The sequence below is a fragment of the Lates calcarifer genome, linkage group LG3 (assembly GCF_001640805.2).
Source record: "Lates calcarifer isolate ASB-BC8 linkage group LG3, TLL_Latcal_v3, whole genome shotgun sequence".
NCBI lineage: Eukaryota > Metazoa > Chordata > Actinopteri > Centropomidae > Lates > Lates calcarifer.
The window spans coordinates 21,762,920-21,781,576 of NC_066835.1; the positions used below are offsets into that span (position 1 = coordinate 21,762,920).

Genomic DNA, 18,657 nt, shown 5'->3' on the forward strand with positions numbered 1-18,657 from the left:
GAGGCTGAAAATTCATCTGCTCAAGAAGTACCTCACATCTTCGCCTTCCTCCTCCTCAATCATCCTCCCTTCTCCAGTTTCCTCCTCCTCTCTTCCATCCTGCAGTAAAAATAAAAACCTTCCTCTGCTCGGCTCTGCTGTCTCCTCTCTCCCTCCTCTCTTTCACTATTCATCTCTAATGTGACCTTGACCCTTGACCTTTGCACTATGACTAGGAGTTGGTCAGGATTAATGTTTATGTGCATGGTGTTCTGTCTTGATTTAAATAAGATGAGCTGAATGAATAAATTATGTGTTAGAGAACAAATGCATGTTGTGAGTCTAATATTTTAAAAGTGTCTCCTAAACAAGTAAAATAAGTGAGAACGGGAAAAACATAAAAATCCTTTATCAACGTTAGAAATTGTGAATTCAATCATGAGAATGTGGAGGTTACTGTGCATCACATTGGGCAGAAGTGTGAATGAATATAATGAGCTAAGACTCTCAGACTGATGCGTAAAATAGTTGCTCTGATACAGATGTTTTAATATTTGTGAGATTAAATAATAATCTTAAACAGTCTGGTCACATTTTGTTGCATTTTTGAGTCTTATACAAGGCACCATGTTGTATTTTGTCACATTACCTGTCACCAGAGTCTGCTGCTCGCATGACAATCAGCATCAGCTGGTACATAATGCATTACATGAACGATAACAATAAAAATTGAAGGAGTGAAGAGCCTGGTGCATGAGATTCAGAGCAATGCTGGCACGGCCATTAATCAGCGGTTTAACTGATCTACGGCAAGAGGGATGGATGATTGATGATCTGCTGAATGTCTGAGGAGCACGCCAAGTCTTCAGGTTGAAGTCAGTAAAGTCACTCTGCACAAAGAGGATGTAGGCAGCTGAATGAGGCTGTTTCTTTCACAGGTGAGCTGTGGTTGTAGAGAAGGATGCTTCAGGTGCAGGTGTGAATGTTGGATTATTGGGTTTGAAAAGTCACAGAAACGGACCCCGATTTCTGAAGCGACCTGACCATCAAACAAGAACTTCTGATGAAGCATACTGGCCCCTTTGGGATCAGCCAATCACAGTTGGAGCTGTATGACTTGTTTAAAAGATCCAGGAAGTCCAGCTGAAGCAACAGATGAAGGTGTTTATCAGACGCTAACACACAGTAAACAGTAGAAATACAAGTCATTCACCAGGAATATGCATTTGACTGCTGAACCCAGCACCTGGCTGGATGATGTCACGTCATGTTGCTGCAAAAGCTTTGCCAGGTTCATGTTTTTTTGGCCGCCCCGGCGTTGTTTTGCCCGAGCACGCTCTGTGTGGGCCGCTGCAGCGCGAGGATGCCGCCACTCCTGAGAAATTCAAATGAAAGAAGAAGACCGCGCTTTTTTTTTTTCTTTTTTTTTTTTTTTTAAGTCAGTCTGAATGTTGCCCAACAACCTCCAACATTTACTTGTATCCTCACAGATTTATCAGACTGTTCTGAACTGGGCCTTGAGATACCAGAAAAGTTAAAGCTAGGATTTCACTGATTTATAAAGCAGAATTAGTGCAGTCAAACCTGACATGAAGCTGGACTTTGAAGGTCATTGAAAGGCCTGGGAAAGTCATTGAAATGTTGTGTGAAATTCAGGACTGAAGCTGGTTCCCCTCTGCCTTTATTATTATTATTATTATTTATTCTCTGGCATTCATTTCTGCCAAGCTACCTTTCCCTGAGGTTTTCAAACATGCATGTTCGTGCCACAGCTGCCCCCCCTCTCTACACCCCCCCACCCCCCCTTCACTCCTCCTTCTTAGTTTCCCACAGTTCCCTGCTTCACCTATTGAACCCAGCCACCAGCCCAGGAATGGAGCAGGGGGAACGGCAGGAATGTGGCTCCCAGTTCAAGCCAAAAACACAAAACAAGGAAGGCAGAGCTCGGACGCCCCGCCTCCCTGGAGCCGGAGCTGCGTGTCCATTGGCTGGTTTGCCGTAGGCTGACCACAGAACCTCGCCCCCCATTGGCTGCTCTTCCGTCTTCACTCCCTGCTGCTCTCCGGCCTATCAGACCGCACTCATGCTGTTCAAGTATGTGTGTGTGTGTGTGTCATCACTCTGATCCTTACTGACAGCACCGTCTTGAGTCTTGCCTGGTTTCACCAACAACATTGTGGGATAATTATTCTGCAGCTCAGGACGTTGCTCCATATTAGCTCTTGTTAGCTTCTGTGCAGCCATATTAAACCTGTCACACACATTAGCGTCACGTTATTGCCGTTATAAATAAAAAGCTGTGTTAAAGTACACGAGTACATGGTGATGCTTTCTGTTCTGCCGTTCTCTGCAGTGCAGCATCTAAAATCCAGGCCGGCTATAGGCCAAGTTTCTACACGGTTATAATTAGACTCCACTTCATCCTACAGGGGAGAATGATAAAGATAAGTCAGGTCAGTCGGCTGTGTCATCTGGGACGCCGGCTGCTTTTTAATGTCACAATGCAGGGACTCTCACAAGGTTTGCAACAGGAGGATAAGCTGGGAAACTGAACTCAACAACAGGAGAAGCAGCTTTGATTAGAGGAGGGTCAAAGGTCGGAGAGAAAGTGCGAAACGCAGAATATTGTGTTCCTGCTCTCCCCTCTTAACATGCATGTTTGCATTGGCAGAGCTGCCGGAGGATCGGATTAGGGCTGGGCTGTTCTCTCCAATTTAAATTCCTGTTTAAAGTCCAATTTATTTATTGCATGAAAACAGAAATTACAGGCAGGCAGCAGAATCCTGCAAGTATCATGGAGGATATAAAGGCTGGAGAGGAATCAGAGAGTCTATAACCTCTGTAATGGAAATCACATTCTATTCAAATGTTCTTTAAAAAGTGTGTGTTTTTCACACTATATACAATTTGTACTTCACACCATGTTAAAGGATAAGTCTGGTATTCTTGAATCTGGGCCTTACTGTGCCAGAAACAGCACCTTATGTTGCTACCAGACTCCATTGACAAAAAGAGTAATTTTACCTCATGGAACACAGGAGCTGCTGGAATACAGCTGCTTCCACCTGTTAGTGTGTCTGTGTTATTGTGTGACTCAGATACTTTACATGAGTAAAAGTACCACAAAATAAGACAAACTTAACAGATGGAGGCAGTGGTATTCCAGCAGCTCCTGTGCTCTGCTTGGTAAAATCGCTGTTTTTGACAATGGAGTCTGGTAGTGATATATAGTGATGTTTTTGGTTAAACAAAAAGGATCTTCCTCCTTAAATAAGGTCTGTCTCTGTAGGAATCCTATCCATAATGATGATATGATCATATAATAATACCAGAATATGTTCGTATTAGTTTGAGCTGTATTCCTCAGCTCTGGATTGGATATCCTCATGGTGAATGGAGTAAATATGCGTCTGGTGATCTGCTGGTGTCACCAGATGCTCTATAGTAGAGCCTTTGAGCATGACACTAAACCTCCTGTTGTCCTGGGTAAGAGTGTCGGCTGAATGCCACACGTGTAAAATGAAAATGAGAGGGAAATGATGCTCAGGCAGCAGCCAAATCTGTCTGTCACCAAACACTGGTGTTGGTGACCGGCCAAGATTTGGAGATCTATTGTTGTTATTGTTACCGGTGCGTTGAATTTTGAGGATGGTTTGCAGGGACAGGTTTGAAGTCAGATTTGGATGTTTTGGCCAAAGTTTGCTCCATCAAACTCGTCCAGAAGCTTCAGTTAAACATCTTCCAGCAATAATACAGATTTAAAATGCATTTCAGAAATATTTTGATTTTAAAAGATGTTTGATTACTTCCATCTTTCACCAGTTTCTATTGTCAGAGCTAGTTTCTCTCAGCACATTTCCCATCAGCCCCCATTGCTCTCATGTCCCGTCCCTCTCCTCCCTGAAGATGACAAACATGTTGGACGTTCTTTTTCCATCTGCCTTTGACTCGTTCCACCATCTGGCAGTGGACTGGAAAACAAAAATGAACATTTGCACATTTAAACTTTTGTCAGAACACGCCTCCTGCGGGTAAGACGATTATCAGAGTGACGGCATGTTTAGGCTCGCTCTCTCAATGACACTCAAAGCCAACTTGAAAAACAGACCCTGACTTGTGCGGTCAAACACGGTCAAGTGCATACATCAATTAACAACAGTGGCGAGGTTCTCAAGTAGATGATGTAGTGGTGCATTCACAGGGTCGTAAACAAAGACGCTTTTAGTAGCCAGTTGTCACATTTTTTCAGATATCCACAGCCACCAGATAAATAGTCCTGACGCCAGTGATCTGTTATGTTTCCTCTAGCGCCATCATCAGGCCAAAGTTTTAATTTGTCCAATACACTGATTCATGACAAAACACCTGCAAAAGTAATGACAAGCCCATCAGCTTTGTGGACTTATGTTTAGTACTAATTAGCAAAGTTAGCATGCTAGCATGCTAAATTAAGATGGCAACTGTGGTAAACATGCTACATGCTAAACCAGTGTGTTAGTATAGTCATTATTAGCATTACATTTTCAACATGCTTTTAAACAAAGCAACTTACAAGTGAGGGATAACGCTAAAGGGACAACATGCTAGCATTCTCATTATTAGCATGTTAGCATTGGGCTCAAAGCATCATTGTGTCTGAGTACAGCCTCACAGAGATGCTAACGTGGTTGTAGACTCCGGGTGTTATAGTGGAAAAAGTGCTTGTGCTGCACACTGGTTGCAGCATTTACCACTCCACATGGCGCCACCATTAGCTTTCAAAGCTAATGTTGCTAAGAGGCGAGAGCTACGTTTCAGAGAGCCAAACAGTATTTTTGTAACAAGCCTGGTAGCTCCACCTGCACGCTGACATTTCACCAAACAAATATCTTCTCAGTCGTAGAGCTCTGGAAATTCAGAAACAGAAGTTAAGCAGTTTTCTTGTCCAATCTTTTAGTTCAGGAAGTAGTAAGTAGCGATTGGCTGCACCCACAAAGGTTGGAGCACTGTGGGTCAAAGTTCAATCTGGATAGATTAAAATAACAGCTGGAACCACTGGCCTAGATTCACCACATAGGTGACTGCTCTGGCAGTTGTATTATTATTATTATTTTAAAGTCAGACTTGTTTAATTTCAACATCAAACTTAATTTATTTTAATTAAAGCGGATATGTCATGTTGTTTTGGTTGCATACCAGCCTACTGGCTTGTGTGAGCGCACCCCTTTCATTTTGGTTTCTCGTGTATTTCCATATTAACCTTGTGCCAGCTGCCTCCCCTTCCTTCCTTTCTTTCCTCTCTTCCACCTTCCTTTATTGTCCTCACATTAATCCATCAGATTTCCCCGTCAGATCCGTCCTGGTGGATTCATATAAAGAGCAGAGCGCAGACTGAGGGAGGCTGACAGTCGTGTTGCTGATGGTTTCGTGTGTTTTAGCTAATTAATGTCTCAAGATTAATGTGTTGATTATTAAATGGTGTGAAAACATTTCACAGTGTGTATTTAAACAGCCGCACTCTTTGCCTTCTTTCGGTGCCAGGAGGCATTTTGTCAGAGGAGGCGGCACTTACAGTAGAATCATTAATGTTATTTATTTTAGTTCTGTGGGCGATTTAAATGTGGGGAAACAAACTGTTGAAATGGTGAGAAGTTGCCGGACTTGGAAACCAGACTGCAGGGCCAGGTTAGGAAGCAGTCAGGAGGCTCCCGTCAGGTTTCTTTTCTGGTGAGTGGAGAGGTATTTGGTTGGAGCCTGGCTCTTCCACTCATCTGCATCTTATTTGAATTTCCTGCTTGCATAATTCCTTGGTTAATGGGGAACTGCTCGGCACTGCCACAGCTGTTTTGCCTTTCCTGCCTGGCAAGAACGCCGCTCACACAGCGAGGAGGAGGAGGAGGAGGAGGAGGAAGGGGAAAGAGAGAGAGAGAGAGGGGGAGAGAGGGGAGGAAAAATGTTAAAAAAGAAAAAAATCTGCAAGTCATGTGGTGCAAAAATACAGTACAAACAACGTGTGATCCCCCTGAGGACGGAGGAGGAGGAATGGAGTCAAACACCCACCCATTCCCTACCCTTCCTCCCCCTCTCTGCATGTACACACACTCTCTAACAGCACCACACCCCCGTTGCCAGAGCCACACTGAGCATGTGCAGTGATAGTGATGAGTCTCTCTTCTTCCTCCCCCCTCCTCCTCCTCCTCCTCACCCAGTCCTCAGCTCTGCTATGCTGGCCCTGTAATTGGTTGGTAACAGGCTTCGGCAGCACCACATTGCACCAGGCAGACTTCAACCATCCGCATTAGTCTGTTTATGCATTCATAGCCCTATTAGAGGCTGTTTGTTCGCTCATTAACAAAAAAAAGAAGAAGAAAAAAAACCCCGAGCTGGAGTTTGAACCCTGCCACAGCTGCTTTAACTGCTACCAGAGCGGCGAATGTGCGGGAATTTGTGGCGGTGACGTTGGCACCGCTGACAGCTGACAGGGTTTCCCTGATAAACTCAGACCTGCAGCACAGCTTGTTCTGAGCTCACGGCATTTAGATCCCGTGTTTTAAAGCTCCAAAGACGTCTTAAATCATCTCAGTTTAAGGCCCAAGAAAACATTAAAATGCTTAATAGATTCAGTTGTTTGAATATGTGTGTTTTCTCTGTGTGATATGTGTTTTTAGATTAAGGTAAATCAGGTTAGTGGTACAGTCTGTATCCTGTCTGCTGTCTCAAACACAGCAGGACTGTAATACTCCTTAAATAATTAATTTTCTGCTGTTATTTATCTTATTCTGTTTTCGACTTTTTTGTTTTGTCTTTTTCTTTTTAAATCCCCAAGGTCCAGTCCATACCAAAGTTACCTAATCCTTTAATACAAATCACATCTTAATCATTTTCACATTATGTTGGTTTAGACTTTAGGTGGTGAAAATTTGAATGAGAAAATTATTTATTTTATTTTTGCCAAAATGCTAAAGCATTCTCTCTTTGCAGCTTCTCATACATGAGGATTTTTTTCTGTTTCATATCATTGTGAACTGAATGTCTGCAGAAAACTCTAATTACTGTGTTCTGATGTTTATAGACTGAACCATGAATACATTGATTTAATAGAAATTCAGTCTTTAGTTGCAGCCCTGGATTTTAGACATTTTTCTACACAGCAGACCATGCATTTTATTCCCTTTTACTGGTTTTAAAATCAGCCTGAAAAGAATTTGATAATCAATTAGAATGAACCTTGTGTCTGCTTTTCCCCGTCATGGCTACGTTATTGTTGTCAGTCATAACTCAGTCAAATCTGCACACACAGACATGATATACATATTTTTAGATTCAGCATGACTCACACTTTAAGAGAGTATTATCCCAGATGCCCTTCACTGGTAAAAGTCCACATTTCCACTTAGAAATTGAAGAAAAGACACTCTTCTTCTACCTGCAGAACTTGCCTGAGAAGCATCTGGTTTTTAACTTTTCTTCAGTATCACAGTGATTCAGTGATAGTTGTCAGCATGCCCATGGTTACCCACTGTAAAACACTAAATTCTGAACTATATCTGGATGGTTGTAACTGTGACATTTGTAAATTCAGAAACTTTTTGTTGTTAATTACAGAATTAAAGCTGAACTTCTACTGGTTTTTATTGCTAAATCCATGCAGAGGAACTGTTCGTGATGTACTGAGTGTGTGTGTGTCTGTGTTAGCAAGTGAGCTTGTGCACACTTGCACAGCCGTAATACAATCAATGAAATCTTATTAGATGTTTTCACTCTCTCTTAGTGTGTGTGTGTAAACCTGATGTTCAGTCACAGCTGTTGTGTCTGTTTTTATTACTTTCTCAGCAGGTGGGGGGAGGACCCCCCCACCCCCCCCCAATCACCCCCTCACCCACCAGTCTTTATTCAGCTCTTCGTCTCTTTGTCCCGTCCTGTTATTAGCTCGGCCGAGCACCGGTCATCCTGACATATTGAGTCCTCACCAACACGAGATTTCTGGTATCCTGCATCAATAACTGAGCAGGAATTTACCACTGTCCATATCAGTAATGAAATCTGTGGTGTCTTTTGTTATGTGGCGGCAGTCGCTGTTATGATGTGAAGTCAAAGTGCAGATTGAAATTGTCACATCAGGTTTGTGTCGGACTTTGTACATTTGTTGACCTTTGAATCCAGGTTAAAACGGGTTTGCAGATGCTCCTCAATATTAAAACATGGGTTTGGATCTTTCCCCCAAATTCTGGGGTTCAAAAAACATTAAGGATAACTCCAGTATTTTGAACAGAGGACATGTTTTTGGGTTTAAATGATTGATGGGGACAAAAATCAGAAGTCGGTGCTGTATTGGACGTCCATTTAAGCTCTTGTTTTTGCCACTGACAGGTTCATAATGTCTGACCAACAGCAGCTGCTGTTAGTTTGTGTTATTGTATAAGTAGCAGATGGAGGCAGTGGTATTCCAGCAGTTCCTGTTGTTCTGCTCTGTAAAATTACTGTTTTTGTCAATGGAGTCTGGTAGCGACGTGTAGCGTTGCAGGAATCTGTAGGAATCCTATCCATAATGTTGTCAAACACTTATATAATCTGAGAAAACATGAGCGTCACCAGGAAATATTAACGTGCAGTTATTGTTTTATGAATTAATCAGTCAATCAGGAGAATAATCAGCAAATGAATCATTAGTTGCAGCCTGTGATGTAAGGGATAGTTGATTAATTAATTAGTTGATTAACAAACAGTTATGTGTTATATAATTGATATTGATTAAATTGATCGGGTGTTAGATCATTTTCTTCAAACAGTCTGTTCAACAGTCTAGACCCATAAATATGAGGGTGGTAAGATCGTTTTCAAACCATGTAGTCCCATGATATTAACAACACTGCAGAGTGTTGACAAGCGGACGTCATGACTGCAGCATGAACAGCACCAACACACATGGCTGAAAGCTGCTGGCTCCACTGGAGGAGTGACTGCAGTAACATGAACCTTCAGAGGATCGGTCTGATTCAGCTAGTGTATGAAGAGTCTCAGGACCTGGTGTTCAGGACTCGTGACTTGACTTAGGCTTGGACTCGTTTAGGTTTTTTTGTAGTGGATGGACGATCTCCCACCTATGTGTGGATTTCAGTGTGTACCATCAGTAGCAGTGACTCTACTTGACTCAGCCTCGAGGTTTAGTGACGAGTGTCTAAATGAGACTACAGAGGTTGTCGGGGACGTTAACATGAAAACCCATCTACTCACCAGTCCACCTTTACAGCCTCGTTGTGTTTCTACTCACGCTCTTTCAAACTCTCACTAACTTTCTAAGAAGAAAGGCTTTTGTAGAAGAGCTCAGAGCTAAATGAAATGACCAGTTGGAAGCTTAGTGGTGGAGACGTTGACGTCATGTGACCGTGGTGTAGTTGGTTTATAGCCTAACATTAGCTTCTTACTTCAAACATCAGAACAGTGGTTTTCATCTGTGAAGATGATCTGATCAACTAAACCTGAAGGATCAGAAACTTTAGCTAAAGCTAACACAGCTAACGTCATCCCTGCAGCTCTGTCTTGACCAGGACTGGTATCAGGGCTGATCCTGTCACATCTTAATGGATCAGTATCAACTAAAAAACCTGATCAAACTCAGATCCTTTCTTCTTCTGCTGGTGTTGAAGCTGTTGTCTGTAATGACAGCCCGGCTCGACACCATAATCTACAGCTCTGTCTCACTCACAAGTCACTTTGTAAACTCTGCATGTCGTGTGTCGCTGTTGTTGTTTGGAAATCCCCACAGTTCAGTTAATGTGTCGTCATTAAGTCAGAAACACAAACAGGCAGCTTTTTCAGTTCTTTAAGTTTGACTTTATTTATCACTCAGCGGAGATTTTCATCTAAAATCCACATTATATCTGATGAATTTATCACTTGTAAAATGCAACTGTCACTTTTTTTTTTGTCGGAAAATCTCATGACCAGCTGAACAGCTGTTTAGTATCACACTTCTCTGAAGCTGAGAGAGTCAGAGTAGACAGATTAAAACTAAGAATGGTCAAAATCAAAGCCATAACTCCAGTTTCAAACACAGGCTTTCTGTTGTCGTATCTCTGCTTGGGATTGGAGACTAAAAAACACAAAAAACAAGACCAGAGTAAGAGCTAAAGGAGGTCAGGAATGTCTGCAGATGACCTCTTTTAATCCAGAGAGTAATTTGATTGATTGTTAATAAAACACCTCTGATAAGTGGAGCTTTAACGATTAAAGGGAAACTCTGAGACAAATCAGGGGGTATTGTTTTACATCATCCAGCCCTGCAGCTTCAGATATATTCTGCTGAGTGTCGCTACAATAGAAGAGTCTCCTCTTTAATGGACCTGACTGATTAAATTCAGGTTGGATGTCTTAAAAAAAAGCAGACAGACAGACAGGACGACAGACAGACAGACAGCCCTCACTACCACCACTTAAGAAGAAAACCCACAAAGCTAATTAATTTGGGCTGACTGTCTCATTTGCATGTTTTGTAAGCACTAATTAAGATATGCAAAATATCCAGATGAGCGCCGCAGCCTAAATGTATTTTAAGCGTCTCGTCGGCGCAGAGGTATGGACAGGAAAATAGATTGAGGCCACGTCCTCCGTCGTCGCATTAATCTGAGGCTTCCTGCGTCAAGAGCGGCCTCAGCAGGAAGCGCAGGATGTACAGGAATTTGTCTCGGTGACTTTGGCACTTAAATATTAACACAGCATGTAGTGACAGAGAGCAGGGACAGCTGGACCTCACATATGATGCAAAAGGACTGCAAGACATGCAACAACACACACATCATGTGCAGTATAGACAGGAGAGGACACGCCGCTACAGGAGATTTATTCTCTCTCATCCATGTTTGGGCTGTGTGTGTGTTTCAGCTCCAAACCAGAGGATAAATCTTCCACATAGAGGCTGAGGTTTTAAAGTCTGGTTTTGAACTAAAGGGTCAGTTCACAGAAATAAACAAATAAAACACGTCCAGAGACATCACAGTCAGCAGCTGCTTCTGAGAGTAGAAAGTCTGAGTCACAGAGACACTGTTCACGCTGCTGCTTTTCAGATTTTTCAGTTCTTTGAATAGCACAAATAAAGTGTCTTCTCAACTCAACTGAATCAGGCTAGCAGCAAAAATCAGACGTCAGGTGGATTTGATTTTATTCTGAATCCACACAGCACAAAACAAAGCAAAAAACACACTCACCTAAAATATGAAGATCGCTGTTTTTCTTTATTTTCTCCTCGTTCACCTGAACTGAATTCATCATGTGAATGAAAGTCAGCAGTTTGGATCTGAACCTGCAGGGCTGAGTTCAATAAAAACACCTCCAAATGATGATAGAAAAGTTCAAATTTAACCTTTTAAATGTTTAAATAAAGTCTCCGTATTTGTTTCAGTCTAATTTTATGAGAGTTTTGAACAAGTTCCTAGTTTAAGTCAAAACTTTGCCAGTTCCAGACAGAGTTGTTACTTTAAATAAGTTTTACATTTTCAGAACTTTTGTTGAATCTTAAAAACAAAATATGTAATATTACAGTTGTGTAAAGTAAAATCTACTTGAAATGATTGTTTTGCCCAGGATCCATAATCTGACCCCCGGGACTCAAGTACCTTTCACAATAAAAGAATTTTAACCTTCATGCAGTGCATGCTGGGAAATAAGTGTTTCTAAATGTCAGAATCTGATGAGTTAAATTAACAGTCAGTAGGACATTCATTCAAATGAACTGATGAGTTTAGGTTCTGAAAGTGATAATTAAACCATTTAGACTTCAAACTGACAAACATCACTGAGTTCAGAAGAAAAGTTCATTTAAAATAATTTATTACAAGATTTTACTGAAACACCGAACACACACACAACAAGGGATTAGTTTGACTTAGGTTTTTACTTTAAATACTGATGAGTGAAGTTTCTATAGGCTGGTTTATATGGCAACAGCTGTGATTGGTCAGCTCGGTCATTCCTGTCTCTCATTGGCTGAGAAGAGCACAGAAAGCTGACCCCCCCTCTTCCTCAGTCAGTTCAGTGGTAGAACACAGCATCTCCTCCGACGTCTCCATCGTCTGTCGCAGTAAAATTCAGCAGAAAAATACAAATAGTCAGTTTTGGTTTTTATCTGTGAAAGTTGTGTAGCACACACACACACACACACACACACACACACACACAGTCCCAGAGCAGAGCTGGTTAGTATCAGGTTGGTGATGGATGGAGGATGAGGTCAGTCCTGAGGGGGATCCAGACTCTCTGGAAAAGACCTGTTGTTCTTAGTCTCTCTCTCTCTCTCTCTCTCTCTCTCCCTGATGTGCTGCAGTCCTCTGATGATCTCATCCACTCACTCACAGAGCTTCACACACACACACACACACCACATGCACTCATCACATCCTGGGGAAAACACTGCTGGTGATTCCCTCTTAAAGGAGCTTCAGACCGTGTTGATCTCTGAGCAGGATCATTACAGCTCTAAATAACCAGTGTCTGAAACTCAGATATGAACTATTTATCAGTTTATCAGTTTCATATATATATATATATATATATGGATATATATATATATATAGCCTTTAGCTTTGTAAATGAAGTTAGTGACAGGGACTCTCCCCTGGGTTTCGTTTTTGTCGTAGCTTCCTCTTTAGGTGGTTTTGGGAATCGGCGTTGATGAGGTCAGGATGTGGATTATGTGCAATCTAACCGACTGCATTTAGACACAGCCACTGACGGTCCTGTTAATGTCCAGTGTTTGAACTGGTTCCTTGTTGTAAGTTTAAGCTTTTCATTTAAACTTCAAACTTCGAAGTGTCAACGTTCGGCCGTTGCCATGGAAACCGAGCTCCAAGTCAGCATTCGAACGCCTCGAACGTTTGTTGTTGAACTTATTCTTTTTTTTTTTTTTTAAATCGTCGTCATGTGTGATTTATAACAAAAACAGAAACACAACATTATTGATCAATCATTGATCATTATTTGTACTAGACGGGGACGTTTGATGGTAGCGATAGTTTCATCACGTCAGCAGAGACGCTGAGACGTTGGCATGTGACCACCCGATTCGACTGAATTAGCTCTTTACGTTTTACCCCGTCAGTTTATATGGTGCATACCAATGATACTTGCTTTTCAGAAACTTCCTGCTTTTATAAAATGTCCAAATATATTCACACATTTGTCACAAATGACTCTAACATTGTTACTTTCACAGAACAGAAATTTCTCAAGCAGCTTTTTAGTCCCGTTTTTTTCCCTCGAGAACATTATATTGATTTCACGTTTTCTCTGTTGTTGGTCAAAACCAAACAGAACCAAAAACAACAGGCATCTGATGACATGAAGCAAGAAACAGATGCTGCCATGTCTGACTACAGGACGCTTTTACATTAACAGAACATTAACACTGCTGTCCTTTCAAAATAAAACCCCTGACTTTTCTTTTGTTTTTTGTTGTTTTACGAGGTGAGTAGCGGTTTGTTGGAGCATTGATCCACACAGTAGAAGAACTGCTGAATGCAGCTCGTAGTGAAGGTTGACTGCTGTGTGTGTGTGTGTGTGTGTGTGTGTGTGTCCTCTAAAGTGAGACATCGCCTTGAGGTTAAAGTTGAGAATTAATTGAAGTCAATGGAAACCTGAGCGCAGCACAAAAATAATGCAAAGCGTGTAAATACAAAGGTGTCACAGGCACAAACACACACTCACACACGGACAAGGACAGCACATGATTCAGCCGTACACAATTACACACACACACACACACACACACACATAAACAACAGTGAGTGTGTGTACATGTGTAGCTACACACACCCACACATGCTTACATGAGCAATTAATGAAATTTCAGCCCATCAGTGTTATGTAATGATGATTGGCTTTGATGAGAGGTACACATCTGACACACACACACACACACACACACACACACACATTTTCCAGGTGTTCTGTTAACCTTGCTGAATTCTCATGTGTCTTTTTTTCCTTTCTCTCTTACTCTCTGTTCATGAATGTGGATTTACTAAAAGCAGACAGTTTAGCGTTGATCATGTGATGCTCATTAGTTTTTGACATTATTTGCTGGTTGCTGCTCAGAGGACATTTGCATTAAGTGGAAACTTCGTCAAACCCCCACCACCACCAGCAGTCACACCCGTGGGCGTCTTTTGAGTATTAGAGTCCCAGCGGCTGGTGCAAGGTTTTAAGATTCAGTTAACAAAGGCTCCTGAGTCCTGCTCCTACAGTACTGTGTTTGGGTTTGTATGTGTCTCTCACCGTCTCTGCATCCACAAATGAAAGGGTGTGGGCATGTTGTTTCAGGTACTGCTGAGAAAACGAAGTCTGGTCTGAATGATAAATAGATCAGACACCAAAACACACTGAATAAAGTGAGGCGGGATCTTCCTGCTGTGGTGGGGGTAGTTAATTTACTGTTTCACGTGAAAACCGAGAGGGAGCGCGGCGCTGAAAGATTTTAGAATTGAGTAAGATCCTTTTAGTTTAACCAGAAACATCACTTTGTATCAGTACCAGACTCCATTGAGAAAAACAGGAATTTTACCTCACAGAACACAGGAGCTGCTGGAATACCACTGCCTCCATCTCCATTAGTTTGTTTGTGTTATTGTGGGACTTTGATTGGTGAAAGTAGTATTTAGATCTTTTACATAAGTAAAAGTACCACAAAATAATAAATGAAAAACTAACAGATGGAGGCAGTGGTATTCCAACAGCTCCTATGCTCTGCTCGGTAAAATTCCTGTTTTTCTCAATGGAGTCTGGTACTGATATATAGTGATGTTTCTGGTTAAACTAAAAGGATCTTAAAGCTCTATCATATCTATAATGTTGGTAGACATTTCCCTCTGGGATAGATAAAGTTATCTATCTATCTAGACACTTCGATAACAATCTGAGCCTAATGTACTTTGACGTGGACAACTGTCGTTCTTGATCAACACTGCGCCGACTCCAAAGACATTTACACCTAAAACATGGGAAAATAAGGCCCTGGTTCAAAAACACCAGAGTGATCCTTTAAGCACGGGGGATGAAATATTCTGCTTTGGGACTGTGTGGAAAGAGAAAGAGGGGGAGAATGGATTCCAATAAATATCAGCAAATTCTGGAGGCAAATATCCTGCAATCAGTCAGGAAAGTGAAAGTGAAAAGAGGCTGGCTTCTACAGCAGGACGATGATCGAAAGCAGACCTCGAAATCCACCACGATCGGCTTCTTCTTGTGAATTCTGGGGAGCTGTGTGTGTGTGTGTGTGTGTTTGAACAGGACAGCTTAAATTAGTATCAGAACCTGAAGTGATGTGCAGGAAGAGTGGCTGAAATTTCATCAATTGAGAACAGAAAGCTGTGGTATCTGCAAACAATCTGCCTGAGTAATGACTTCTGCAGGTGCCACAGTCACTGCTACCTTTGCACGCAACTGTAGCTACTTACAACCACATTCTATTGTTTATTTAAATGTTTATACTCGTTTTTACAGGTGTTACTATGGAAGCTGCTTTACCAGTTTTATCTCATTGTTCCCACAACAGAAGTTAAATCGCTGTACGTACACGTGCTGCTTTCTTCTTCATCTTTCTTTTTCTGTTTCTCTTTCTCTTTGTCGCTTCCTCCTTTCTCCGTTTTGGCACATGTTGCCACGGTAACCACAGCCTCCTTTTTTTTTTTTTTTTGTGGGCCAAGTTGTATTGGTGCAGTTTTTTTTTAAAGGCCCATACTGGGTTCATTTATGCACACACACACACACACACCATCATCATCATCAACACCTCCATCTACTCTGTCTGCATCTGTCTCTCTCTCTCACACACACACACCGTCACACCTACACACACTCGTACAGTAGATCCAATTTGTTCTTTGATTTGTCTTCTGTTCTCTCTCACACACACTCACTCTCTCGCTCGCTCCCCCCTCTCTGCTTTCATCAGAGCCCACGGGAGATTACCCAGAGTGCCGCTGTGGCCTGAGGATCGTCCAGAGAGGAGAGAGGGAGAGATAAGGCGAGAGAGGACGAGCCAACAGTGATTGGAGGAGGAGGAGGAGGAGGAGCCTAACGAAGAGCCCCTCCCCTTCCAGTGAAGCCCCTCCCCTTTGAGGAAGTGCAGTAAGTACCAACTTTTTATTTGTTTTTGTTTTAGTCGGAGAGAAAGTCGTCGTCTTTACAGTTTGTCAGTGTGTTTTATTTTGAAATGCCAGCACATCCTGTTCGAGCAGTTGTTGCTCACCCTGCTTTAACCACAAGAAAAAAAAAGCTCCTGCAGAAAGGTGAACTTTTAAAGACGTCTCTGAACTGTGGCTAAAAATGAGTAAGTGCCATTTTTGCCACTTGGCCTTTGCCACCGGGTCTTGAGTTGTGGTCGTTTAATGGCGGCGCCACAGGATGGAGGCGTCCAGATATCGGTAAACGAGGTAACTGAGGTGGTTGTTCTATGAGCTGAGTCATGTGGAAGTTCGACTGGTGAGTCTCCGCTTGTTGCAGCGGTGGAAACTCTCTTTTTTTTGTCTCTTTCCCAATTTGAATTTTTCATCCAGGTTTTAATGGCAGTCTGAGATCTACTGTTGTTATCGCTGCTTTCACTTGATGTTACTGCACCTTCTAGTCTGCTGTCGCCTCCTCTCCTGTCCTTTCTGTACGGCTTTTAAGTCCAGTGTTCAGATGCTTTACAAAGGTGAAAAAAGAGCTGATACATCAGACAATATTACAGATATATTAGCAGCTATGTTTGTGGTTGTTGATGGTTTAGCTATGAGATGTCCGCACCTCTTCTGTGGTGCCTAATAATCCACTTTCTGTTCAATAAAACTCAGCTGCACCTGCGGAGTGTTGCAGCTTTAACATACCTGCAGCCAAAAACGTCAGAAATTAACCATGAATCCTGCCCGTGCATTAATTAGCCAGCGAGCAGAGATCACTTAAAACAAACAGTTTGCAGACCCTGAAAACTCAGGCCAGACGTGAGCAGCCTGGAGAAAACACACTGAGGGATTGTTTCACTTCACTGTTTTCACTGTGTCAAACCAGGGGAATGTCTCAGAGCTCAGTCTGAAAACACATCACAGGTGCAAGTCTTAAAAAAAACACATTTATTTGATGTTAGAGGTTTTAGCTCAGCAACTTTGGTGCAGGAGACACGTCAGCTTTTAAATCGTGGCATTACCATCCTCCGAGGAAACGAGGACAAGTTAAAATACAGGGCTCAGAGACAGGGTTTTCCACCAACGTCCAGCTGGGTGAAAACAGGAGGTGGCTTGTTAAACAATAACAAAAGACAGAGTTTGTGTCGTCTTAATCGTTAAACAACTCGTCGCCGTTTTATGTCTGGGTTAGAATTCCTTCAGTGTTCATCGCTCTGGATGTTTTTAGCATCAGCATCAATTATCTCCTCCTCTCCAAAACCAACAGACCTGATGATTAAAACGAGTAAAAACACAGAATAAAGCAGCTTCATGTTAAAAACCAGTGTTTCTTCAATGCTATTCGTTGGCACAGGACTTCAGGAGAGGCTGAGGAGCTGTTAGCTGAGCTGCAGCTAACGTTAGTTCAGTTTATTTTTAGGTTAGGATTCCTTCAGTGTTCATTGCTTTGGAGGTTTTTAGCCTGAACCGAATTATCCACAGAGCTCTCCTTCTCCTTCAAACAAACAGACCAGGTGATTAAAAGCAGTAAAAACACTAATCTTTAATGTGATCCAGATGTCTGATGACAAATATCCAGCATCTGGTTAAAGGTTATAGATATATGGTGATAAAAAGTGACAGCTGGAGCTTATGGAAACCCCTGCAAGGAATAATATCAGTCTACTTTTGACCACATATGTGCATCATGTCCTTTTAGTTTAAACAGCAGTATAAAAATGTAGGGAAAAACAAAGTCTCCATGTTTCATAGTAAAGAGTGAAGACTGCGAAAGCAAGCTGGTGAAAATCCCAGAGATTTGTTCAGAGCCCCAGTCGGCAGCGTTTGAGTCAGTCAGAGGAGGCTCTGATCGAGATGCCTCGGAAGAGAAAATCCAGGAGAAGCTGAGATCCAGAACCTCCCAGGAGGAGGAGGAGGAGAGTGGATATTAGATTTATTTCTAGATCAGATTCCATCCAGAAAATGTACAGATAAGATAAAAAAAATCAGCCTGTTAGACAGTTCAGTGTTTGCTTTAAGGAACTTAAAGTTTCACTGGGAGAAACTGGGAGTTGAAACAGAGACGATCGTCTCGTCTTCACCGGCCGAGACTCCACAGGTGTTTTTTTCCCTATTTTTTACCGAAATCGTACACTGGTGTTGGGTACAGTCACTTCTCGTCCATCAGGAGGAGGAAATTTAAAAGTGAAATCAAACCCAGCCTCATATCTTTGGACTATTTTCCCCTCGCTGTCCTTCAGTCCCTCAGAAAGTAAGAGTTTATTCAAGAGTTTAAGAAGCATTCACTGGCCCTGAATCCAGTCTGTGTGGGTCTGAGTTTAAATTGAAGTGAGTTTATTTGTCTCTGATTTACCACACACTTCATGCATGTAGAAATCTGCTGTAAAGGTTGTTGAAAAAGCAGATCGAGAGAGAGAGAAGCGATACTGTAAAGGTGAAGAGGCTCGGAGTGCAACACCTAGAAGGCCGAGAGATTTTCAGACGAGCGAGAGAAGGCCAAGACGCCTCCTGTACAGAGAGTGGCTCCAGGAAAAAGTCAGAGAGACAC

The 18,657-nt window shown here is 42.1% G+C and overlaps 1 protein-coding gene across 1 annotated transcript in view; it reads left to right on the plus strand.

Moving 5' to 3' along the window:
* The window catches only part of LOC108887592 (zinc fingers and homeoboxes protein 2), a 107,021-nt gene that overhangs the window by 15,297 nt on the left and 73,067 nt on the right, over positions 1-18,657 (plus strand). Inside the window, exon 2 of the mRNA XM_018683054.2 lies at positions 15,902-16,077. The gene's annotated coding sequence lies outside the window, so the exon portion shown is untranslated. The remainder of the gene's footprint in view (positions 1-15,901; positions 16,078-18,657) is intronic.